General features: G+C 46.5%; 1 protein-coding gene across 4 annotated transcripts in view; it reads left to right on the forward strand.

Annotated features, from left to right (window-relative positions):
- The first annotated feature begins 802 nt into the window (after window positions 1-802).
- The window catches only part of LOC120933834 (NACHT, LRR and PYD domains-containing protein 3-like), a 107180-nt gene continuing 81132 nt past the window's right edge, over window positions 803-26850 (forward strand). For 2 of the 4 annotated variants that reach the window (XM_040347242.1, XM_040347243.1), the window contains exon 1: window positions 803-887. The gene's annotated coding sequence lies outside the window, so the exon portion shown is untranslated. The remainder of the gene's footprint in view (window positions 888-26850) is intronic. The other 2 variants (XM_040347241.1, XM_040347239.1) reach the window with 2 other exon arrangements.

Here is a 26850-nt window from a genome sequence, read left to right on the forward strand (position 1 = left end):
GTGTGTTTACACACACAGCTCCCGGTCCCCGCTCTGTAACGAGCAATCGCGGGTGCCCGGCAGCAATCGAGCCCGCCAGGGCACACGCACAGGAGTCGGGGGCGCGCATGCGGAACCTCCGGTGGCACGCACGCGCCCCTAGTGGCCGCTCAAAGAGCCGCCGTATAGCTACGGGCTCTCGCCCAGGAGAGTCGACCTGCCGCCGTATAATGACAGTGCACGGTCGGCAAGTAGTTAAAGGGGTTGTAAATGTAAACGTTTTTTTACCTTAATGCATCCTATGCATTAAGGTAAAAAGACATCTAACAGCACCGCCCCCCCGAGCCCCCGTTTTACTTACCTCGCCATTTGAAAGTCCCCGGCGCGTGCTTGTCATCATGTTCGGTTCCCAGCCTGGCCGTTGATTGGCTAGGCTGGGCGGATTGATAGCAGCGCAGCCATTGGCTAGCGCTGCTGTCAATCACAGCGGATGACGCAGCGCGCTGGGGGGCGGGGCCAAGTGATACAGTCGGCGGCTATGAAGACACGGATCGGGGCCACTCTGTGCAAAACGAACTGCACAGCGGAGGTAAGTATAACATGTTTGTTTTAAAAAAAAAAAAATGTCTGCCTTTAGTGTCCCTTTAAGAAATGCCAAGAAATCACTGATCATCCCGTCGTCTTTCAGTAAGAGGAAGTTCCCAGTGCCGTGTTGTGAAAGAAGTTATGAAAGGCAGATCAGACTCTTATAGAGGAAGAGAAACCCCCCTCCCCCATACTACTGCCCCCCTCCTTCCTTCTTTCTCCTCTTCATGCATTAGGACATCGAGGTGCAGGTCAGATCTTCTTCACACGAACATCTTCCTACGGTAAAAAGAAGTTGGACGCTGCCAGTGCCGTGTTTCCAGGTTTTCTCTTTTAATTGTTTTTTTATTATAGCTTAGCCCATATAATAAACATACATTCTATGGTTAATTAATAAGTATAATACATGGAAGTATTAGAAATTATACTGTATCTAGGTATATATTGCTTGAAACGAGCACTGATAGATTCCAATAGGCAAGCACCTTATTGGCCATTAGATATGTAATCTGCATAACGGAATATACATCCAGTATATGGTGAACAATACAAATATAGAAAATACAACAACAGTAACATAAAACCATATTACAGAGAGATACCATTGGGAACCACAGAGAGGGAAGGCTATGCTTGGGTTCTATCTAATCATCTACTGGGTAGCATAGAACCCAATGAACCTTTGGGTCCTTTTATGTGATGTAAAAGTACTGAGAGTATTGGAATTGTGAAATGTCTTGTGTCTTGACCAGTGGCGCCTGGAGCTCAACATTTTTGGGGGGACGCAAAAAAAAAAACATCACTTGCTGCCACTGTGCCCATCAATTGGCGCCACTGTGCCCATCAAACGCAGCCACTGTGCCCATCAAACGCAGCCACTGTGCCATAAAATTGTCGCCACTGTGCCATAAAATTGTCGTCACTGTGCCATCAAATGCAGCCACTGTGCCATGACATCAATTGTCGCCACTGTGCCATGCCATCAAACGCAGCCACTGTGCCATCAATTATTGCCACTGTGCCCATCAATTGTCGCCACTGTGCCATCAATTATTGCCACTGTGCCCATCAATTGTCGCCACTGTGCCATGCCATCAAACGCAGCCACTATGCCATGCCATTTTCGCCACTGTGCCCATCAATTGCTGCCAGTTTGCCCCTAAAATGCCGCCAGATTGACCCCCGCCCGGCACTTACCTTTCTCGGTCAGCCATCCTCGGATCCTCCTCCACGATCCCTCGATGTAGTCCTGCCCTCGATGTCGCTTCAGCCAATCAGGTTACCGGTAACCAGATCCGGTGAACCTGATTGACTGAGATGCATGTTAAACAAGGAACGCACACCCTGTGCCGCTGGCTCTGATAGACACTTCCACAGCCAAACAGCTGCCGTTATTCAGATGGCCGGCGCTTGCCAATGTGCCGGCCATCTGAATAGTGGGCAGCAGCGGCGACAATACATAGATTCATGCAATGCCTGAATCTATGTATGGTTTTCAGTGGCAGTGCAGGAGTGAGAGGGGGCGGCGCTCCTGCGCCCTCTATGGACGCACCACCACTGGTCTTGACTATAATTTACCTCGGAAATATTATGAGCATGATGTGACTTCCATTTTGATGTAATAGACATGCTGCAATTAGTATGTAAGTGACGAGGCCTCTAAATTGTGTAGGAATTATATTGATATTAAGGCTAAGTGATGTTAGATAAGGAGTGGGATGAAGAATAAGCCCAGTTACCGACATTTATGAGGGTAATTACAGAGGCCCGTCGTATCAATGCGCTGTGCCCACAGAACTAGATACGCCTGAAAATAGGCTTCATCCGACCGACGTAACTTTCCTATGCTGGCATATCTTGGGCGCATATTTACGCTGGACGTATTTGGCGCTCCCATTGATTTTCTATTCACATATGCAAATGAGGAAGATACGCCGATTCACGAACGTACTTGCGCCCGGCGCATAATATACGCGGTTTGCGTAAGTCGTACGTCCGGCGTAAAGTTATGCCCCATAAAGCAGGTGTAAGTCAGCAGCATCCATGCAGATGGCTGCACCAGGGAACACAGCCGTCGTATTTTACGTTGTTTACGTAGTTCGTGAATAGGGCTAGGCGTAGGTTACACTCACGTCGTAGGCAGTGATCCGTCGTATCTTAGGGAGTAGTTCTGACATGATTCTAAGCATGCGCACTGGGATACGTCCACGGGACGGCGCATGCGCCGTTCATTTTAAGTACTTGTCTGGCACTCGGCCCATCATTAGCATGGGGTCACGCCTCATTAGCATGTCTCACGCCCACTTCCACCTACCCCGGCTTACCCCGAGGAAACCCAGCGCAGTTTGGGAGGCGAGTGCTTTGTGAATACTGTGCTTGCCTCTCTGCGCTGGTTCGGCGTAGCGTAAAAAAGATACACTACGCCGGCATAAATATGCGCCAATGTATGTGAATCTGGGCCAGAGTTTCTAAACCTACGCAGGCTTTTACACTCCCACATAACATGTAATATACCTTCTCCTGCTCCACACTTTCTCCAACAAGAAGCCGATTCGGTAGGGAATATTTGAGAACGTCTAATGCCGCATACACATGACCGTTTTTCATGACGTAAAAAATTCCATTTTTTTTATTGGTCATTAAAAATGATCGTGTGTGGGCTCCAGAGCATTTTTCTTGATGTGAAAAATGGGCATTAAAAATTTAGAACATGCTCAAATTTTTAACATTGTATTTCACGTTGTCGTTTTTCACGTCGTGGAAAACGGTCGTGTGTGGGCTTTAATGACGGGGAAAAAATGTGCATGCTCAGAAGCAAGTTATGAGATGCTAGCGCTTGTTCTGGTAAAATTAGCGTTTGTAATGGAGATCGCACATTCATCACGCTGTAACCGACTGAAAAGCACGAAGACTGAAAAGCGTGAATCGTCTCTCACCAATCTTTTACTAACACAAAATCAGCAAAAGCAGCCCCAAGGGTGGCGCCATCCGAATGGAACTTCCCTGGACTTCATCCAGACTGGCCCACTTTGACAGGTCTCTCCCACGGCGGCCGGACAACTCCCACATCCCCCAGCCACCCAAGCCCCCTCTCCCCCTTCACTAGCCAGTAGCCACTACTTTATTAGAGTAGAACGGCTGGTACTGGTAGTCTTTTAGGCAGTACCAGTGGGGAAGCTAGACATTATTTCACCCGGGGCAAAGAATCAGTTTGATGCCCCGGGAAGGATGGTTTAGCCATCTTACCTCTCCATAAAAATTGTCTATGAAGTTTTTCAGTTGAGTTAAAGAAGGCCTCTGGTAGACATATCAGAATTGTTGTAAAATAATAAATAAGTTCAGGCAAAAATATCATTTTTAATGCCGCCATTTTCCTACTCATGTAAGTTTGTGTGAGTTAGAAACACAGAAAAGTGACAGCAGAAAAGAGTAGTCCATCGAGTCTGCACATATTTTTTGTAATTTTTTAAAAAAAATTGTTAACTTTATTGTCTGACTATAGATCTACGTTTGTCCCAAACATGTATGAAGCCATTTACTGTTGACTGTCGCACTACCTCTGGTGGAAGTTTATTCCAAGCATCAACTACCATTTTAGTAAAATAATACTTTCGGTTTGGATGTTAAAGAGTGAGCTGGAAAGCCGTCTCCGGCGTCCTTAACAAGTGATGAGTCATCAGATGTCAATTGATAAAAAAAACATTGCTGGCAATAAAAGAGTGAACAAAAAAAAACAGCTTGGGGGGCCTCCCCAATCCATACCAGGCCCTTTGGGTTTTGTAAAATATGGCATGGGGTCCACCCCAAAACCAATACAGGACCATTACCTGATCATGCAGGCCAGGAAAGGGGGAGGGATGAGCGGGTGCCCCCTCCTGAACCATACCGGGCCACATGCCCTCAATATGGGGGGTGGGTGCTTTGAGGCAGGGGGGCTCTGCCCCTCTCATCCCAAAGCAGATTGTCCCATGTTGATGGGGGACAAAGGTCTCATCCCTACAACCCTGGGCTGTGGTTCTGGGGGGGTCTGCAGGTGGGCTTATCAGAATATGTAAGCCCCAAATCCCACCCCCATGTGTACACAGTACCCCTACCCATTCACCAAAAAGTGACAAAAAGTAATAAAAACAGAGACAGTCTTTGACAATTCCTTTATAGCAAAATAAAAGTGTCCCCCGATGTAGATCCATCATCAATCATGAGGCCACCACCCCACCTCCGGACCCAAAAAATTAAAATAAAATCACTCCACTGTCAGCTAAGGCAAACCGCTGAATGCCTGGCTTGCATCACCCTCTTGTGACATCACAAACCGGTGCATGCTGTGTCGATGTCACAAGGGGGGCGATGCCACCAGGTGACATTGCCATCCCTACAAAAATAATAACTCACTCACAACACATCCCTACCCTTCCCACTTACCCCCGGCTCACAGCACATCCCTCCATGGCCCACTTTACCCACTGTTACAGTAAATCCCTTTCCCGACAACCTTACTCACACTAACAGTACATCTTCATGCTAACAACCTCACCCCCACTCACAACACATCCCTCCTCACCCCCATTCACAACAAATCCCTCCCCAATGTATCTTACCTCCACTTATAGCACATTTCTCCATATCTAACTTATCCCCAATTACAGCACATCCCTCCCAACCTACCTCATCCCCACTCAAAGCACATTACTCCACAGCCCACCTCACTCCTACTTACAGCACAACCCTCCCCCACCTACCTCACCTCCACTTACAGCACACCACTCCCCCAACTACCTCACCTTCACTCACAGCACATCACTCCCCCACCTACCTCACCTCCACTTACAGCACATCACTCCCCCAACTACCTCACCTCCACTCACAGCACATCACTCCCCAGGACACCTCACCTACACTTGCAGCACATGACTCCCCACCTACCTCATTCCTCACTCACAGCACATCCCTCCCCTAACCACCCCCCCCCCCCCCACTCGCAGCACATCCCTCCCCCAACCAGCCTACCCCCCACTCGCAGCACATCCCTCACCCCCCACTTGCAGCACATCCCTCCCCCAACCACCTCACTCCTCACTCACAGCACATACCTCACCCCCCTACTCACAACTCATCCCTCCCCTGACCACCCTAACTCCCACTCACAGTACATCCCTCCCCATCCTAACTTACTCTCTACTTCCAGCACATCCCTCCCACCCCATTACTATCACATCTCCACTCACAGTGCATCCCTCCATTCCAATCTCACCATCCATTTACAGAAAATCCCTCCCCAACATAATTCCCCCCCACTCAAAGCACATTAATTCCCAGGACACCTCACCCCCACTCACATCACACTCATCCCCACTCATGGCACATCGCTCCCAATTCTAGCCCACTCCCCTCTCACAGTGCGTCCCTCCATGGCCCACCTCACTCCTCACTCATAGCACATCACTCCCCAGGATACATCACCCCCACTCATGTCAAATCCCTCCCAAGCCTACCTCACCCCCACTCACAGCACATCTCTCCATGGCCCACCTCATTCCCACTTACATGCCACCATCCCCACCTACCTCATTCCCACCCACAGCACATGCCATGCCGTCCATCTCGCCCCAATCACAACAAATCCCTTCCCAATGTACCACCGGTTATGCAGTGAGAAACCAGAAATTTGGAGGTGTGTTCCGGGATGGGGAAGATCCTTTGGTTCTGGCCTGGGAGAAAATCTGGGTTGTTAATAATGGGGGTGAGAGGTCCCGGGATCAATGCTAGTTTGTACAGGGTAGCTATTTGGTGCCATATCTTCAGAGTGGTCCTGACCAAAGGGTTGGATGAGCATCTAGGGGATTTAGAATGGATGGTCCATGGGAGGTAGGGAAGTTGTAGGTTGTGGTTATTTTCTAGTTGCACCCAATCCTTGTTTTGGTCATGGCAATGCCAATCTATTATTCTCGTGACATGTGTGGCATAATAGTATTTCTTAAAGTCCGGTAGGTTTATGCCACCTGCTGACTTGGGAAGAGAAAGTAATCTGAGGCTTAGTCTAGGTTTTTTCTTATTCCAAAGAAATTTCCTCTGTATTTTTTGTAATTTAGTAAAGAAGAGGTTATCACAATCGGTAAGATATTAAAGAAATATAACAATCTCAGGAGGATTGTCATTTTGAGAATTGAGGGTCAGACTCTGATGATGGATCAGGTTCAACGTTTTAGTTATATTGTCTCTGGCCTCTCGGCCTGTCATGAAACCCACCTGTTCTGGGCCAATTATATTGTGGAGCAGGGGTTTAATTCTGTTTGACAGGATATTCGCTAATAATTTGATGTCTACATTTAGTAGAGAGATGGGCCTAAAATTTGCACAATCCGTATGATCTTTTTCTGGTTTAGGGACCACGGATATATGGGCTGCCCGTGGTCCCTAAACCTAAACCTTCCCCTCCCCCGTCCTTCCCACGCTCCCTCCCTCCCCCCCCTTCCCACATTTTTATTTTTATTCAATTACATATGACGGGACTCACAGATCCATTAATATGCAGACACAGACAATCTCAATGTTTAATATTTCCATGTTTCATGGGGTATTATACCACAGGGCTGTATACTACGAGTGCATCTGTAGGTCGCATATTCATTTTTGGAACTATTTAGTTTTTGGATTTTCATACCCATTTTCCGTCATACACTATAATCGTCCTTTTTCATATGTTGTCCATTTGTGCTTTTTCACATTTTCACAGGACGGTTCGTCACCGCTCTACACTGCTTTATTGAGCATTTTTTATTCTCAATTAATAAATTAACAAAAAAGTGAAAAATGTTTTATAAAAAAAAAAAAGATTTTCTCCACTTGAATATACCATAGATATACACTGCACTTTTTTTTACTTACTTCTTTAGAATGCATCACTTTGCATCAACACACACTCACATATCACTGGGTTTCTTAGTTAATAAGAGGATCTATAATACACCTCCTTTATTATTTTTTGAATCATCATCGGGATGAAGGTCTGCTTAATGGACTCACCATTGCAACCATAGATACTTGAGTTTATACACTCATACAGCTTAACCCCCAAGATATTCACACACTTTTTGGCATATACGGCCAATGTGGCAATCTAGGAATAGCATTTCACCACACGTATATTCGTGTTTATATTTAATTCATCGTTTTATTCTTCTATATTCACGATCTATTTAACCTGTTGCCACATCTATACTGGCATATATTGTCTTGTTAAGAGGTTTGACAGTATTTATTCTCACTATGTTTATTTTACTCATATATGCTTAGTCTAAATAATATTTATGTGGATCACATCTGTTTTTTGGCACCTTGGATTTTTCTTCAACAACATTTCACATTTTTTTCTTTTTTTTTTCTTTTTATGTTCCCTTGGATATGTATAGGCAGTTTGTGATCTGATATTGACTTCTGGTGTGCCCAATGATTGCGGACAACCCTCAGCCAATTATTCAATCAGGTCACACACTAGCCTCTGATCTCTATATATACTGAACAGTTTCAATGCATGTTAGCCATGAATAAGCACTGAAGCCAGTGCGAAACGTCGGTATTCTCCTGTTCCTATTGCTGTGATCTGCTGTGTTCTTGCTGTTGATTTGAATAAAGACAACCTGTTTGGTTTGGAGTGCGGCTGTCCATCCCTCATCTTTTTACCTATATGGGCTGCTAAGAGGGAGTTGGAGTTATGTTTGTTTCCGGCTAGGTAATTAAATGCCTTTAGAAGAGGGGTGGTAAGAAATTGCATAAAAATTTTATAGTATTGGGAAGTGAAGCCGTCTGAGCCTGGGCTCTTCCCTGTTTTTAATTCTGTGATTGCCAATTGTAGTTCCGCGGAGGTTATGGGCTTTTCAAGAGTGAGGGTCTCCTCTTTGATGAGAGAATTTTGCTATCTCGTAGGAATTGTTTAATTGTCTCTTCCCTAGATGTCAATATATGTGGGGGTTTGTGTTGCTCTGGGAGGTTGTATAGTTTATCGTAGAAGTCATGGAAAATTTCTGCTATCTTTTCTGGTGTATGTTCAAGCACCCCCTTGCGGCCTCGGATGGAGTGAACATGGTTAGCTATTGTGGCATCCTTTAAAGCTCTAGCAAGCAATTTCCCACTCTTGTCACCATGTTCATAGAAGATACTCCTCTTGAAGAGGAGAGATTTTTGGGTTTGTAAGTTTAGGGTTTGTTTCAAAGAATCTCTGGTACGAATGAGTTCCTCCTCGACTTTGGCCGCAAGAGAGCGCTTGTGCTGTATTTCTAATTTAGCTATTGTGTCGGTTAACAAATTAATTTATTTTTCCCTTTCTTTTTCCCGTCTCGCACCCCATTTTATCAGTTCCCCCCCTGATTACACTTTTGTGCGCTTCCCAGTTATTCAAGGGGTTTGTGTCAGAGTCTACGTTGTTGCGGAAAAATGTGGAGATGGATTTGTGTATGTCATCTTGAATTAGTTGATCCGTCGGGAGGGCAGCATTAAGCCTCCAATTAAATGTTGCCTTGGGGGATGATCTACGGTTCAGGGTTATGGCCATGGGGGCATGATCCGATAGGCTGTGATACCAATTTCTGCTCTGGTGAGGTCTGACAGGTCTCTTTGTGAAATAAAAATTAAGTCAATTCTAGAATATCTCCTGTGAGGGGAGGAGAAGAACGTGAAATCTTTCCCTGAGGGGTGTGTAGCTCTCCAAGTGTCAACCAATGCCAGGGATTGCAGCAGTACTTTAATCCGCGTTAACATTTTAAATGAAACGTGAGAGTGACCGGTGGAGGTATCTTGGAGAGGAGCGAGGGGAATGTTAAAGTCACCACCAAGAATTATACAGCCCTCTGCAAACCACTTTAGCTTGGAGATGACTGTATTGCAGAATGTTATGTGTGCTTTATTAGGAAAATATACATTTGCCAGGGTAATAGGAGATCCCTCCCATGTACCTTTCAAAAAAACGTAGCGCCCCTCAGGATCCGACAATTGCTGCTTAAGTTTGAACGGTGTATTTTTGTTCAGTAAAATTGTAACACCTTTGGTTTTGGCTAGTGGGTTTGTGGCATGGTATGCCGTGGTAAAAAGATTATCAGTGACTTTGGGTATGTCACGGTTTTTAAAATATGTCTCTTGTATGAACACTATAGATGGGTTAACTTTTTTGAGCTCTCTTAGGAATTTTGAGCGTTTCTATGGGATATTAAGGCCATTCACATTGTGAGATATAATAGTGGGGGATTTGCCAAGGAAAGAGTACGTCATGATAGGATTTAATTTGAAAAACCACTAGGGGTAGAGGGAGGTGATAGGAGAGGGCGGAGGGGTGTCAAGATAGATAGGAAATGTATCAGGGTACCTTATAGGAGTCTTGTCTCTGTACCTGTATCAATACAGTCAGAGTTGGTGGTAGTTGTAACAAGAACTACACCTATGTCGACTCTTGGGGGTAGGTGGGAGGAGCAACTGTGGATGGATAGTTGTAATGAGTAAAAAGAGAAAAAAGGAGATACTTGACAATAAAGGAGGACTCAGGAGTGTCTCGTGCATAGGGGTATTGATTGTTATGTTTTCTTACCAGGTTTAAAGTTTATTTTTAGTTTTAGATGGTCTATAAAGATACCTAAAGACTAAGGCCTCGTACACACGACAGAGGAACTCGACGTGCCAAACACATCGAGTTCCTCGTCGAGTTCAGGGATGAAGCCGCCGAGGAGCTCGGCGGGCCGCCTTCTCCCATAGAACAACGAGAAAATAGAGAACATGTTCTCTATTTTCTCGACGGGTTCCTCGGCGGCTCCATCGGGCCAAAAGTGTACAGACGACAGAGTTTCTCGGCAGAATCCGGCTCTGACCGAGTTTCTCGCTGAATTCTGCCGAGAAACTCTGTCGTGTGTACGAGGCCTAAGGGGTTCCTTGAGTGTCTGAGGGGGTGGAAGACCGTCTAATAGTATGACCTTCATACCTAGAAATGCAACAGAACTGCATGTGATTGCTATTGGCAATCACCAAGGACGATCCAGGAAAAAGGGCCTAGAACGTCAACACAATAATAAATTTAACAGATTGAACTTATGTAACAATGCAAAATAGAACAGTATGAATACAGTATAATCAACATGACATAACATATCATTTGGACTTTTACATTGACAGCCGGGATGGAAGACCCAAGTATGGGTGTGTGGTGTCAATGAGAAGATCACTGGAAAAAAAAGTAATGTAAGGAGGATGTACCCCACTCTTCCAGCAAAAATGTCCATGAGGAGTTACTCACAGTTAAGTCGATCTTGGATGACAGTATGGGTGGCTGCCATGTGTGGACATCAGCTACAGATGATGTTGGATTGCGTCATCTCTTAAATTGATGGAAGGAACATAGTAGGTTTCTAGATTGTAAGCTCTAACGAGCAGGGCCCTCTGATCCCTCCTGTATTGATTTGTATTGTGACTGTACTGTCTTCCCTGATGTAAAGCGCTGCGCAAACTGTTGGCGCTATATAAATCCTGTATAATAATAATAATAGGTTGAGGTAATCGGTGAAAGGACCAAAAACATAAAGCTTTTAGAGAAATAACGCGGTGAGAAAAACAAAAATATAATATAACCTTCCGGTGTAAGATTAAAGAGTGGTGGGGGTGTAATATTCCTGAAATAATACATTAGAGATTATTGTTCCATACTAGCTCTCTTGTAATTCACAATTGGAATCCTAGAAAGCAGACAACATAAATTGTCGTATCAGCTAGTGTATGGGAGAATGTGCAGCCTTTGAGAGCACAGGAAAGTTTACTGCGCGTTAAGTACAGTGGTGGATGCTGTAAGTGATCTTAGTACGCCATCTAGTGGGGGATTGAAAAACCAGCCAGAACATACATATGAGAATAAAATAGAATAAGTTAGGAAAAGGAAAGACCGACACCTGAGATATTCCTTCCATCACATAGGGTATTTCGCTTATGGCCATAAGCAGAAGACTTGCAGTGTAAAAAAAAAAGTCAGAAACTTCAATAAGACAGTTCTTGTTGGTGCCGGAAAATTCAGGATCTTCTCACAGTCAAAGATTAACCAAATGTGCTGACAATGGGGCAACCTATTGCCCAGGATTCATCATCCTGGAGCTCTTGGCAGCAGGTGAGTTGAAGTTGTATCTGTCAGAATTTCTGCATTGATGCCCCGGACGATACAGGGATTTGGCAGGGGAGGGACCTTGTTTGGGGGGTATGTTGTTAATGGCAGGGGGTAATCGGAATTCAGCATACCACTCTGGCAAGTCCACAGGAGCAATCTGCAGATTCTCACAGAATTTCAATATGTCTTCTGGGATTCTCAAAATGTGTTTACCATTAAAGGAGGCCTGCAGAGCAAATGGAAATTTCCAGCGATAAGTGATCCCTTTTTCCTTCAAGCGGTCCTCCTGTTCCTCTGGCTTTTTGCAGGATCTCCTCTTTGAGAACAAAATTCGGGAGACAGCATATGATATCCCTGGGGGGATTATTATCAGGAGCCCGTGGTCTAAGGGCTCTGTGAGCCCTGTCATATTCAATGGGGGACACTTCGGGCCTATCTAGAAGGCCATTAAAGATGGAGGATAGGGCGGGCTTGATTTGTTCAGGGGTGACTGACTCTGGGACCCCCCTCACCCTGATATTGTTCCTTCTTCCCCTGTTGTCCAAATCCTCTAATTGCCTGTTCATATCGATCAGGTGTTGTGAGTGATCGATCACTATGTCATCAAATCTGACCAGGGCCCTTTTTTCTCCTCTTCCCTGCTCTCTCCCCCACCGCCATTTGCTCAGATAGTTTCAACAGCTCAGATTTTATGTCCGTGATCGCTGCTGAGAATGAGCTTTTGATGTCACTGGCAATATCCATCATTATGGCATAATTCAGAGGCTGGTCATTTGCAATATTACCTCTGGATGAGTCTTCCGATGCAGGCAAAGAGAGTTCATCGTCTTCCAGCTCTTCTTCCCGCATTGCTGCATGAGCCGTCTGCGCCATCTTGGGCTTCTTGTTGTCGCCGCCGATTCCGAATTTGTTCAGGTTAGCTGGGGATATCTTGCTTTTGGGGGTGCCCGTCGAGCGCAGGGATCTGTTGTGGGTGCCCCTCTTGATTTGTGTGGACATATTCAGCCGCTGACCGGGTGTTTTATCCGCCGAGATCTCCCGAGTGTCGGAGCTCCTCTACTCTGCGTCCATTCACGTTGCGCGCCAAGCCACCGTGCATTATAAGCCCTGATTGGGAAAAGCTTTACCCAATGAGGGCACAGTGAACAGCTGTTGTTAAGGAGTGGGCCGGGAAGCCGGGTGCCATGTCCTTAACGGTTAAGCGGTCAATGGGCTTCCCCGCTGACAGCTGAATGAAAAAAAAACATTGCCAGGAATAGGAAAAAAACATGAAGGGCCTGGTATGTAATGTGGGGACCCCACGCTATTATTATTTTTTTTTTATTACTGCCAATGTTTTTTTCATTCAGCTGTTAGCGGGGAAGCCCATTGACAGCTCATGACTCATCTGTTAAGGACACAACACCCGGCTTCACGCCAAAATAAAAACAGGCATGGGGTCCCCCCAAAATCCATACCAGACCTGTATCTGAGCATGGGCCTCTTCCCCACAACTCGGGGCTGTGATTGTGGGGGTCTGCAGGCTTATTGGATTGCAATCTGGAAGCCTCCTTTAAGAAGGGGACCCCCAGATCTCACCCCCCATGTGAATGAGTATGAGGTACCCATTCACCAAAAAAAAGTGTCAATAAGAAAAAAAAAAACAGTTTTTAACTCCTTTATTAAAAATCAAAAACAGTGTCCCCCCCAATGTCGATCCGTCGTCAATTACGATTCGCTCTGCCACCGCCGGACCCAAAAAAAGAAAACAAAAAAACTTTCTGCTCACAGCAAAAGCTAACCCCATCTACCTGCTCTGCCATTTAACAATTCTTATATAGGTAGGTGATGTCATCTGGTGGAATCGCCCCTTTGGGATGTCACTGACCATGCATGTTGGGTCAGTGATGTCACATTTACCTTTTATGTTTAACATCTAATAATTCTATACATCCTATCTCATTTCATCTTACACTCTGCAAAAGATCTGCCATACCCTGGTATCAAAGGTGCCTTCTCGTCTTATTTTACAGTTGGGCTTATTAACTGTCCATTTGCAAAAAACAGCCATTGGTTCTGTCACCCAAGGACCGTGCTTCTGAAACATGTAGTCTGAGGCCCCGTACACACGGCCGAGGAACTCGAGGAGCTCGGCGGGCCGAGTTCTCCCATAGAACAACGAGAAAATAGAGAACATGTTCTCTATTTTCTCGACGAGTTCCTCGGCGGCTCCATCGGGCCAAAAGTGTACACACGACCGAGTTTCTCGTTAGAATCCGGCTCTGACCGAGTTTCTCGCTGAATTCTGCCGAGAAACTCGGTCGTGTGTACGGCCCCTAAAGCAGTTGTTTCAATTCTTTCATTGGATGCAGACCCTTGGCCTGTCTTACTCTGACCTTTGGCAACCCAATCGCCCATCCTTGTTCCTTTTACCTGGTGATGGAACTGCCTTTAGACTGTCCAGGTTCCTGACCTGGCTCCAGGTCCTTGGTTGCACTTAGACAGTAAATAAAAACCCAGCTATATTCTCACAATGACCAAACTGTTACTATGGCAGATCTCTTACTCAAAACAAACTGTTATCATATAGAAAAACTTCTAGAGCATAGAGGTGGAGAGCTAAGGAACAGACAGGTTGAGACAAAGAGGTATTAGTTGTACAGTTATAATGCTTGCTGCATCTCAAATGGACACTCCGTAATGAGACCACTTACCAAAACACAACCTTGGGTCACGGTACTGCGTGTCCAAGACACCCACAGCAGTGAGGGCTGACCCTATGCAACACGTTAGCAGCAACAATATACACAGACTAATAGCTAGATTCAGTAAGAGTTAGGTCGGCGTATCAGTAGAGTATCAGTAGATACGCCAACCTAACTCGGAATCTGTGCCGTCCTAAGTTTAAGTGTATTCTCAAACAGAGATACACTTAAACCTATCTAAGCTACGACGGCTTGCGCTAGGTGGCGCTTCCATTGAGTTTGGCGTAGAATATGTAAATCACTAGATACGCCTATTCACGAATGTACGCTTGCCCGTCGCAGTAAAGATACGCCATTTACATAAGGCATTTTCAGGCGTAAAGTTATTCCATCAAATAGCTGGACTAGTAATGTTAAGTATGGCCGTCGTTCCCACATCGAAATTTAAAAATTTTACGTCGTTTGCGTAAGTCGTCCGTGAATAGGGCTGGACGTAATTTACGTCCACGTTGAAACCAATATGTCCTTGCGGCCTACTTTGCCGCAATGCACACTGGGATATGTACACGGACGGCGCATGCGCCGTTCTTAAAAGATGTCAATCACGTCGGGTCACAGTTAATCAACATAAAACACGCCCCCACATCCTCATTTGAATTTGGCGCGCTTACGCCATTCACGCTACGCCGCCATAACTTAGCAGAACTTTGTGAATACAGTACTTGCCTAGCTAACTTACGGCGGCATAGTGTAAATACGATACACTACGCCGCCGCAAAGATGCGGCGGTCTATTTGAATCCACCTATAAAAGGCTAGGTTATTTATCACATCCCATTCAAGCCTAATGCCGTGTACACACGATCATTTTTCGGTGTGAAAAAAAAAAAAACGTTTTTCAGCATGTAGAAAAAACAACGTTTTTCCAACTTCATCATTAAAACGGCCTTCCCCACACACGGTCGTTTAAAAAAAATGCTCTAGCAAAGCGTGGTGACGTACAACACCTACAACGGCACTATAAAGGGGAAGTTCCATGCGGATGGCGCCACCCTTTGGGCTGCTTTATCTGAATTCCTGTTAGGCCCCATACACACGAGAGGATCCATCCGCTGGAATTGATCCACGGACCGGCTCCAGCGGATAGATCCCCTGGTGTGTACGATCCAGCGGATCTGTTTCCGCAGATTTTTATCCCCTGGGATGGATTTCCAGCGGATAAAAATTTGAAGACATGCTTTCAAATCTATGTACAGACTCACCGGATCAATCCGTCCGAATGGATCCCCCGCATGCGTCGTAATGATTCGAAGCATGCGTGGAATTCCTTATATGACAGCGTCGCGCACGTTGCCGCGTCATCATCGCGGCGACGGCGCGACACGTCATCGCGATGGGATTTCGGCGCGGATTTCGATCCAATGGTGAGTACACTCCATCGCATCAAAATCCTTGAGAGGATAAATCCTATCATGTGTACCAGGCCTTAGTAAAAGACGGTTCGCGCTTTTCTGTCTGTTACAGCGTGATGAATGTGGGATCTCCATTATGAACGGTAGTTTTACCAGGACGAGCGCTCCCGTCTCATAACTTGCTTCTGAGCATGCGCGGGTTTTTCACGTCATTAAAGCCCACACACGATCATTTTTTACAACCCGAAAAACTACATCGTTTATAATTTGACCTTTTTCAGAACCCGAAAAATTATGTGAAGCCCACACACGATCATTTTAAATGACATTTTTTAAAAACAATGGGGCAGATTCACGTAGAAATCTGTTACGCTGCGGCGGCGTAACGTATCCCATTTACATTACACCGCCACAGGTTTACAGCGTAAGTGCCTGATTCACAAAGCACTTACCTGTAAACTTGCAGCGGCATAGCGTAAATCCGCTTGGCGCAAGCCCGCCTAATTCAAATGGGGCGGGCACCATTTAAATTAGGCGCGTTCCCGCGCCGAACGTACTGCGCATGCTCCGTCCCTAACATTTCCCGACGTGCATTGCGCTAAATGACGTCGCAAGGACGTCATTGGTTTCGACGTGGGACCGACGGCTATACTTAACATTGCTTAGACCACCTAGAGGGCATGCTTAGTTTTACGCGACGCATCTCTACGGAAACAATGGCCCAGATTCAAGTAGAATCGCGCAATATTTGCGTGGGCAAAGAGCAAATTTTTTTCTCTGCGCCCACGCAAATATTGCGCTTTGCCCGCGATTCACGGAGCAGTTGCTCTGTAAATTGCGCGGGCAATATGCTAAGCAGCCGGGCGCAAGGCTGCCTAATGTAAATGATCCCGCCGGGGGCGGGAATCATTTAAATTAGGCGCGCTCCCGCGCCGAGCGAACAGCGCATGCTCCGTCGGGAAACTTTCCCGACGTGCATTGCATTGCATCGCAAGGACGTCATTTGCTTGTAAGTGAACGTGAATGGCGTCCAGCGCCATTCACGGTTCACTTACGTAAACGACGTTAAATTTGAACGTCGCGAGCGGGAGGCGCAGCTATACTTTAGCATTGGCTGCGCCTGCTATTAGCAGGAGCAACCTTATGCTAAAGGCGACGTACGGAAACTCCGTACCTTGCATAGGCAGGGCCCGCGCAACTTTTGTGAATCGGTGGTAGTATGCAATTTGCATACTACACGCCGATCACAATGGCCGCGCCCCCTAGCGGCCAACGCAAGAATGCAGCCTGGGATGTGAAGGCATAAGGAGGCTTATGTTTATCACATCCTAGGCTGCATTCGGTGTAACGAGGTTCCTGAATCAGGAGCACTCGTTACACCGGAGCAAGTAAGCCCTTGCGCCGCGCAACTATGGTTGCGCGGGCGCTAGTGCTTCTTGAATCTGGGCCAATGTAAATTTAGATCGACGGGCAAAGCGGACATTCGTGAATCGGAGTATATAGTCATTTGCATATTCTACGCCGACCGCAATGGAATCGCCACCTAGCGGCCGGCCTAGAATTGCAGCCTAAGATCCGACGGTGTAACACAGTTACACCTGTCGGATCTTAGGGCTATCTATGCGTAACTGATTCTATGAATCAGGCGCACAGATACGACAATCGTATCTCAGAGATACGACGGCGTATCAGGAAATACGCCGTCGGATCTCTTTCTGAATCTGGCCCAGTGTATTTTTCATGCCGAAAAATGATCGTGTGTTCATTTTTCGGGTTGTAAAAAATGATTTTTTTTAATGTAATTAAAAACGATCGTGTGTGGGCTTCAGAGCATTTTTCGGGTTCTGAAAAACGCCCCAAAAAAAAATTCCAACATGCTCTATTTTTTCACAATGTTTTAAACGTTGTTGTTTTTCGGGTTGTAAAAAATGATCGTGTGTGGGCTAAAACGACGTTAAAAACCTGTGCATGCTCAGAAGCAAGTTATGAGATGGGAGCGCTCGTTCTGGTAAAACTACCATTCATAATGGAGATCGCACATTCATCACGCTGTAACAGACAGAAAAGCGCAAATCGTCTTTTACTAACACGGAATCAACTAAAGCAGCCCCAAGGGTGGCGCCATCTGAATGGAACCTCCCCTTTATAGTGCCGTCGTACGTGTTGTACATCACCGCTCCTTGCTAGAGCATTTTTTTTTCACAATCGTGTGTAGGCAAGGCAGTTTTAATGCAAAGGTATGGACGACGGAACAGCCGTCGTATTTTACGTAGTTTACGTAGTAGTACGTGAATGGGGATGGGCGTAGGTTACGTTAACGTCGTAGGCATTGAGCCGTCGTATCTTAGGGAGTATCTTCAACGTGATTCTGAGCATGCGCGCGCATGCGCCATTCGTTCGGACCATCATTTGCATGGGGTCACGGTTCATTTAAATGGATCACGCCCACCGTCCACCTACTTTGAATTAGGCGGGCTTATGCCGGATAATTTACGTTACGCTTTGTGAATTCTGGGCCGGAATTCTCAAACAAGTTATGCCGGTGTATCTACTGATACACCGGCGTAATTCGAATTTCCCGCCGGCGTATCATTGTTTTGTATTCACAAAACAAGATACGATGGATTTAGGCGAGGATCCGACTGGTGTAAATCACTTACACCGTCGGATCCTTAATGCAATACAACGCCGACCGCTAGGTGGCGTTTACGTTCAGGTCTCATTTGTTTATGCAAATGAGCCTGATACGCCGATTCCCGAACAAATTTGCGTCGCATAGCGTAGCCGTTGCTTACTTCGTTTGCATAAGCGTAAGGTTACCCCTGCTATATGAGGGGTAACCTTACGCCAGTCCGCCGTATGCCATGTTAAGTATGGCGTCGGGTCCGCGTCGTCTTTTCCCGTCGGGTACGTCGTTTTCCTAAGTCGCTCTTGAATACGACTTTACGTCAATGGCGCACACGTCGGCGTCATTGACGTTTTCCGTCGAGAACTGGAGCATGCGCACTGGGCTATTTTAAGCCCGGCGCATGCGCAGTACGATCGGCACGGGGGCGCGCTTAATTTAAATACAAGCCGCCCCCTTAGAATTACGCAGGGATACGCCGGGCCTTTTACACTATGCCGCCACAAACTACGGAGCAAGTGCTTGCGGAATACGGCACTTGCTCCAGTAAGTTGCGGCGGCGTAGTGTAAATGGCTTACGCTACGCCGCCGCACAATCTTAGAGAATCTGGCCCACTGTTCTTGCCTCTCTATGTTACGTCAGCGTAGCGCATATAAGATGCGCTACGCCGGCAGAAAGATGCGCCGCTCTACGAGAATCCGGCCCATTGTTTTTTTCTAGAGCCTGAAAAACTTAGGGCCAGATCCACGAAGACTTACGACGGGCATATCAGTAGATACGCCGTCGTAAGTCCGAATCCCCGCCGTCGCACTTTAAGCGTACTCTCAAACTGAGATACGCTTAAATGCTGCTAAGATACGGCCGGCGCAAGTCTCCTACGCCGTCGTATCTTAAGTGCATATTTGCGTTGGCCGCTAGGTGGCGTTTCCGTCGATTTCCACGTTGAGTATGCAAATTAGCTAGATACGACGATCCACGAACGTACGTCCGGCTGGCGCATTTTTTGACGTAGTTTCCTTAAGGCTTTTTTCGGGGTATAGTTACCCCTGCTATATGAGGAGTATCTATGTTAAGTATGGACGTCGTTCCGGCGTCAAATTTTTTAAATTTTACGTCGTTTGCGTAAGTCGTTCGCGAATAGGGCTTTGCGTAGAATGACGTTCACGTCGTAAACATTGGCTTATTGCAGGTTAATTTTGAGCATGCGCACTGGGATACCCCCACGGACGGCCTATGCACCGTTAAAAAAAAACGTCAATCACGTCGGGTCACATAACATTTACATAAAACACGCCCCCCTGTTCCACATTTCAATTAGGCGGGCTTACGCCGGCCTATTTACGCTACGCCCCTGCAACTTACGGAGCAAGTGCTTTGAGAATACTGCACTTGCCCATCTAAGTTGCGGAGGCGTAACGTAAATATTATACGTTACGCCCGCTCAAAGATGCAGCGATCTACGTGGATCTGGCCCTTAGTTTTTTAAAACCCGAAAAATGATTGTGTGTACGCGGCATACTCTCCACTCCCAGCACATAACGCCACAGCCTACCTCACTCCCCACTCAAATCACATCCCATTCAAGCCTAATTCACTCTCCACTCCCAGTTCATAACCCCATGGCCTACCTCACCCCCACCCAAATTACAACCCCACCAAGCCTAACTCACTCTCCACTCCCAGCACATACCTCTCCTCAACCACCTCAACCCCACTCACACCACATCCCTCCCAAACGTACCTCACCTTCCCTCACAGAATATCCCTACCAAAGCCACCTCACCCCCACTCACAGCACATCCCATTCAAGTCTAACTCACTCTCCACTCCCAGGTCATAACTCCATGGCCTATCTCACTCCCCACTCAAATCACAACCCCACCAAGCCTAACTCACTCTCCACTCCCAGGTCATAACTCCATGGCCTATCTCACTCCCCACTCAAATCACAACCCCACCAAGCCTAACTCACTCTCCACTCCCAGTTCATAACCCCATGGCCTATCTCACTCCCCACTCAAATCACAACCCCACCAAGCCTAACTCACTCTCCACTCCCAGTTCATAACTCCATGGCCTATCTCACTCCCCACTCAAATCACAACCCCACCAAGCCTAACTGGCTCTTCACTCCCAGCACATACCTCTCCTCAACCACCTCGACCCCCACTCACACCACATCCCTCCCAAAACGTACCTCACCTTCCCTCACAGAATATCCCTACCCCAGCCACCTCACCCCCACTCACAGCACGTCCTTCCCCATCTTACCTTACACCTCACTCACAATGAATCTCTCCCCAGTGTACCTCACCTCCACTCACAGCACATCCCTCCCAACCATAGGTAACCCCCCCTGTACAGCACATCCCCCCTAGCCTACCTCACTCCTCACTCTCAGTGCATCCCTCCCCAGTCTACCTCACACCCCACTGATGGGTTTACTTGAAGAAACTAGCTGTAATAATCATAAATACTGCTTCAGGTTTGCAGAGTGCCCATTTAGATTTGCTTATAGGTTGTTCTAGCATATTGCACTAAGCTTGTATTAGCAATACTGAAACTCTGGTAGAAAGAGGATCTTGCAACCAAGAAATTTACCTGGAAATAGGCTAATGCCGCGTACACACCATCACTTTATGTGATGAAAAAAAATGACGTTTTTAAAAACGTCACTTTAATTGACTGTGTGTGGGGGAAAACGTTGTTTTATGTCTTGTAAAAAACGACCAAAAAAAATTGAAGCATGCTTTAATTTTATGTGTCGTTTTTCAAAAGTGCACTTTTTACTTCACAGAAATTGACCGTGTGTAGCAAAAAACGTTGTTTTCTAAGACGTTTTTTCATCCACGGATGCCCAGAAGCTACTTATGAAGCGAGCTTCAATGGTAAAACGTGGTGGAACGTAACCTCACTTTGCAAGATCATTGTGAGAAAACGATGGTGTGTAGGCAACTTCGTCTTTGAAAATTGAAGTTTCAAAAACGTCATTTTTTACTTCACAGTGTCGTTTTTTTTTCATCACATAAAGTGATGGTGTGTATGCGGCATAAGAATTGCCTGTGAGAAAGAAGAACTATCTGTGTCTGCACAATGTTTCTCTATACTAAAGTAAAACTATAGGTGTGACGGGAGTCACTTTGGGTGGGGGGGGGGGGGGGTTTGTGCAACTCAGCTTACCATGGAGAGCTCTGGAAACTCAGGGCCAGATTCACGTAGCTCAGCGGATCTATAGATCCGCTCGATCTACGTGAATTAAGATCCGCTCCCGCAAGTTTAGGAGGCAAGTGGCTAATTCACAAACCACTTACCTCCAAACTTGCGACGGCGGATCCTAAATCCCCCAGCGGAATTCAAATTTCGCAGCTAGGGGAGTGTCATATTTAAATCAGACGCGTTCCCGGCGTGCATTGCTCCCACTGACGTCGCTAGGACGTCAGTGGTTGCGACGCGTACGTAAACTACGTAGTTCCGTATTCGAGAACGACTTACGGAAACTACGTAAAAAAATTCAAATTTGACGCGGGAACGACGGCCATACTTAACATTGGCTGCGCCTGCTTTTAGAAAGGGTAAGTATACGACGGGTACCGCGCTACAGAAACGACGTAAGAACACAGCGTCGGGTCCGTGTACGTTCGTGAATTTGCGTATCTCGCTGATTTACATATTATTCAGTGTAAATCAGCGGGAACGCCCCCGGCGCCATTTTTAATAAAAAAAAAAGATCCGACAGTGTAACACAGTTACACCTGTCAGATCTTCGCCCTATCTATGCGTAACTGCTTCTATGAATCAGGCGCATAGATAGGACCTGTCTAAGTCAGAGATACGATGGTGTATCTGTAGATACACCGTCGTATCTCTTTGTGAATCTGGCCCTACGTGTCCAGCTTCCCTGGCCCCTCTTATGTGTAAATCACCCCGTGTCCATTAGGGGCACAGGGTCACTGAGAACTCCACTATGATCTGTACTAATCAGACTCTCTTTACAGCCACATTGGAATGTTGTATATATGTATATATTGTGTGTTGTCTCATGCTGTAGTGGACTCTTTGATGGGATCATTTTGGGGCAGTTGTATTCCATTGTTTTATTGTGTCTGTCTGACTTGGAAGAAAAGTATATTATGGGACGTGTATCTTATGATCTACCGGAAACCCCAAGATCTTTCTCCAACATTGATTCCCCCAGTTGTATTCTCCGTAGTATGTATGATGCATTCATATTCTTAGCCCCAAGTGCCGACATTTACATTTATTATCAACATTAAACCCCATTTTGCCACATAGTTGCCAAATGAAACATTAAAGAGAAAGCAAACCCTCTAAAACATTTCCTTAAAAAAAATCCCTGCAAGAGAAAGGCATAATGAGCTAGTTTGCATAGCATACAAGCTCATTATGTATTACTTACCTGAGATCAAAGGCCCCCAAAGTGACCCTCGTTCCTCTCCTCTACTGCCGCCATGATACCCAAGTGACTTCTAGGTATCGCTGCTCCGGCGCTGTGACTGGCCGGAGCAGTGATGACATCACTCCCGCGCATGCATGCGGGAGCCGGCAGTGATGACGTGATCGCCTTAACTGCGGCATACTCAGTGCGCTTGCGCCGGTGTCTATGGCATGCATGCGCCATAGACATTGGTGCAGTCTTTTCTGCAAATATCTCCTTACCCGTGGAGGTTAGGGAGATATTTGTTGCACCTTCAGGTAAGCCTTATTCTAGGCTTACCTGTAGGGCCAAGTGGTCTGTAAGGATTAACAACCACTTTAACCACTTTCCTGCCCGGTCAATAGTATATTGACGTCCAGGAAGTGGTTGTGTTATCCTGACTGGATGTCTATTGACGTCCAGAAGGATAACATGCCGGCATGCGCCTGTGGCGGTGCGCAGCGTAGCGATCTGTACTGCGTGGTGTCATTCTGACACCCTGCATCTCCGATCTTGGTTAAGAGCCTTCAACGGAGGCTCTTTACCACGTGATCAGCAGTGTCCAATCATGGCTGATCACGATGTAAACAGGAAGAGCCGTTGATCGGCTGATGCGAGTAGAGGAGAGCCAATCGTCGGCTCTCCTGACAGGGGGAGTTCGCGCTGATTGTTTATCAGCGCAGCCCCCCCTCAGATGCCTACACTGGACCACCAGGGAAGCCGCCAGGACCACCAGGGATGGGGGGAAACAATAAAAAAAGTGAGAACAATAGATGCCAATCAGTGCCCACAAATGGGCACCGACTGGCAACATGGGCACTGACTGGCACAATATGGGATAAACAAGTGATGCCCAGCAAAGTCATCAGTGCCACCCCTCAGTGTCCATCATTGCCACCCATCAGTGTCCATCATTGCCAACCCTCAGTGTCCATCAGTGCCACCTCTCAGTGCCCATCCATGCCCAGTGCCCATCTGTGCCACCCATAAGTACCCATCAGTGCCACCCATAAGAGCGGCCCATGAGTGCCCGTCAGTGCCGCCTATGAGTGCCCGTCAGTGCCGCCTATGAGTGCCCATCAGTGCCACCTCATTGGTGCCTGTAATTGAAGAAGAAAACTTAATTATTTACAAAATAAATTGACAGAAAAAAATAAAAACTTTAATTTTCAAAATTTTCGGCCTTTTTATAGTTGTTGCGCAAAAAATAAAAATCGCAGAGGTGATCAAATACCACCAAAAGAAAGCTCTATTTGTGGGGACAAAATTATAAAAAAATAGTTTGGGTACAGTGTAACACGACCGCGCAATTGTCATTCAAATGCGACAGCGCTGAAAGCTGAAAATTGGCCTGGGCAGGAAGGTGCGTAAGTGCCCCCGGTATGGAAGTAGTTAAGGTCGGCTGGTAAGTTGGAGACATCCTTTATACAAAGAGCTGAAAGGGGATTTAATAAACTTGCCATCTCTTTGTCCCCAGTCACCCCCCCCCCCCAGACCAATTTTTAGTTTTCAGCACTGTCACATTTTGAATGACAATTGCACGGTCATACAACACTGTTCCCACATGAAATTCTTTTTCCCCCACATATAGAACTTTATTTTGGTGGTATTTAATCACTTCTGTGGTTCTTATTTTTTTTGCGCTATAAACAAAAGAAGAGTGATAAGTTTGAAAAAAAAACAATGTCGCGGATTCACATACATCGGCGCATATTTATGCCGGCGTAGTGTATCAAATAAATGCTATGCCGACGCAGCGCAGAGAGGCAAGCACAGTATTCACAAAGCACTGGCTCCCACTTGCTTCCAAATCTGCGCTGGGTTTCGAAAGTGTAGGTCGTCGTAAGAGGAAGTGGGCGTGAGCCATGCAAATGAGGCGTGACCCCATGCAAATGATGGGCCGAGCGCCATAAAGATACGAATAACGAACGGCGCATGCACCATCCCATGGACGTATCCCAGTGCGCATGCTCAGAATCACGTAGGAACAACTCCCTAAGATACGACGGATCACTGCCTACGATGTGAACGTAACCTAGGCCTAGTCATATTCACAAATAAAAAAGGAGTTACCGCGCTAGAGAACAGTCAAAAATTACTAACAGAGCTGCAACAACAGAGTGTCATACATACACAATACAAATGGAAAAAGGGGAAGAGAAGTTGTGCTAGTAATTAATTAAATCTAAACAAAGATTGATAAAGATAAAAAATTGAAACCAATAGACCCAAATTAATGGGAAGCTGTAAAAGAAAGATAAAAAATAGTCCCAATGTGTCCACAATAAATAAAGTTCATATGAAGGTGAACAAATAATAAAGGGCAAATGAGACAGCCACCACCACGATGCAATAAAGATTGGAGGCTTACCACAAGGCAAGCAATAAATGCTTGCGGCTGCAAACCCCAGCCAGGGCCTTTAAACGATCCTCACGGGGGGGGGGGGGGAGAAGAAAGATGTTGGAACCCCCAAACGAATCCACGATTTGTTGTACCGTGTTACAAAAGAAACACTCAATGGTGAAGTATATCGTGGCTCAATACACATAAAAAATATAAATAGTGACTTGAGAACCACCACCACCGACACCCTATAAATCGGAGGCTTACCAGAGCTTATGAAATAACCAGCATGTGGCTAAAACCCTAGCCTGGGCTAGGGTTTTAGCCTGGGATATAATGACAATCCTTGGAAATCCTTGGGTGCGCCTGGCTCCGTCTGCACTTTCTTGGGTGTCCCCTTGGGCTCCGGAACTTTTGAAGTGTCCTTAGCGGAGGGTGAGTCAGTGTGTTCCCCCTGGAGGTTCACGTTGATGTTGTCCGCGCTGGCAGTGTGCTCGATATTATTGGAGTTCCGATTGCAATGAATAGCTTCCACAGCCATGATCTCAGCACTGTCCTGATGCACACATTATTTCTGAAGCCCAGGGACCATCTGTCTCTTCTCCTATACAGCTGCTTGTGGATTTCTGCTTTCACTGCTTTCACTGCTATGGGAAACCTGCAGAGAACAAGCCTGGGAACCAGCGCAAGGCTTCATAGTCATATTCACATACAACGTAAACGACATAAGATACGACGGCTGTGTTCCCTGGTCCATACCTTTGCATGAGTTCCGCCTCCTATATGGGGAATAACTTTACGCCGGACGTACGACTTACGCAAACCGCGTATATTATGCGCCGGGCGCAAGTACGTTCGTGAATCGACGTATCTTCCTCATTTCCATATTTGAATAGGAAATCAATGGGAGCCCCACTTGCGGCCAGCGTAAATATGCCCCCATGATACACCAGCGTAGGCAAGTTACGTTGGTCGGATGAAGCCTATTTTCAGGCGTATCTTGGTTTCTAAGTCCGGCGCATAGATACGACGGCGCATATTTACACTTACGTGGCGTATCTCGAGATACGTAGGCGTAAGTGCTTTGTGAATCCGGGCCAATATTTTTTGCTATAATAAATATCCCAAGTATATCCCCAACCCTAGTAATGGCGGTGATTTTTATCATGACTGTGACATTGCGGCAGACATATTGGACACTTTTGATACATTTTTGGGACCATTCACAATTGTACAGCGATCAGAGCTATACAAATTCACTGATTACTGTGTAAATGTCACTGGCAGGGAAGGGGTTAACACTAGAGGGGCGATCAAGGGGTTAAATGTTTTACCTAGGGAGTGATTCTAACTGTAGGGGGGAGGGGACACACAAGGGGAGGAGACCGATCGGTGTTCCTCTGTACTGGGAACACACTATCGGTCTCCTCTCACCTGACAGGACATGGATCTGTTTACACACACAGAGCCACGTCCCGGCTCTATTATCAGCAATCGCGGGTGCCCGGCGGACATCGCAGCCGCCAAGCACGCGAGTAACGTGGCGGGCGTGTGCCCCTTTGACAGCCGGGAAGCCCAGGACATCATATGATGCCCGTTTAAGATGGGAGATCCCTCCTGCGCATGTCATATGTCTATGGGCGGGACCGGAAGTGGT

Source organism: Rana temporaria, chromosome 3 (genome assembly GCF_905171775.1).
Source record: "Rana temporaria chromosome 3, aRanTem1.1, whole genome shotgun sequence".
NCBI lineage: Eukaryota > Metazoa > Chordata > Amphibia > Anura > Ranidae > Rana > Rana temporaria.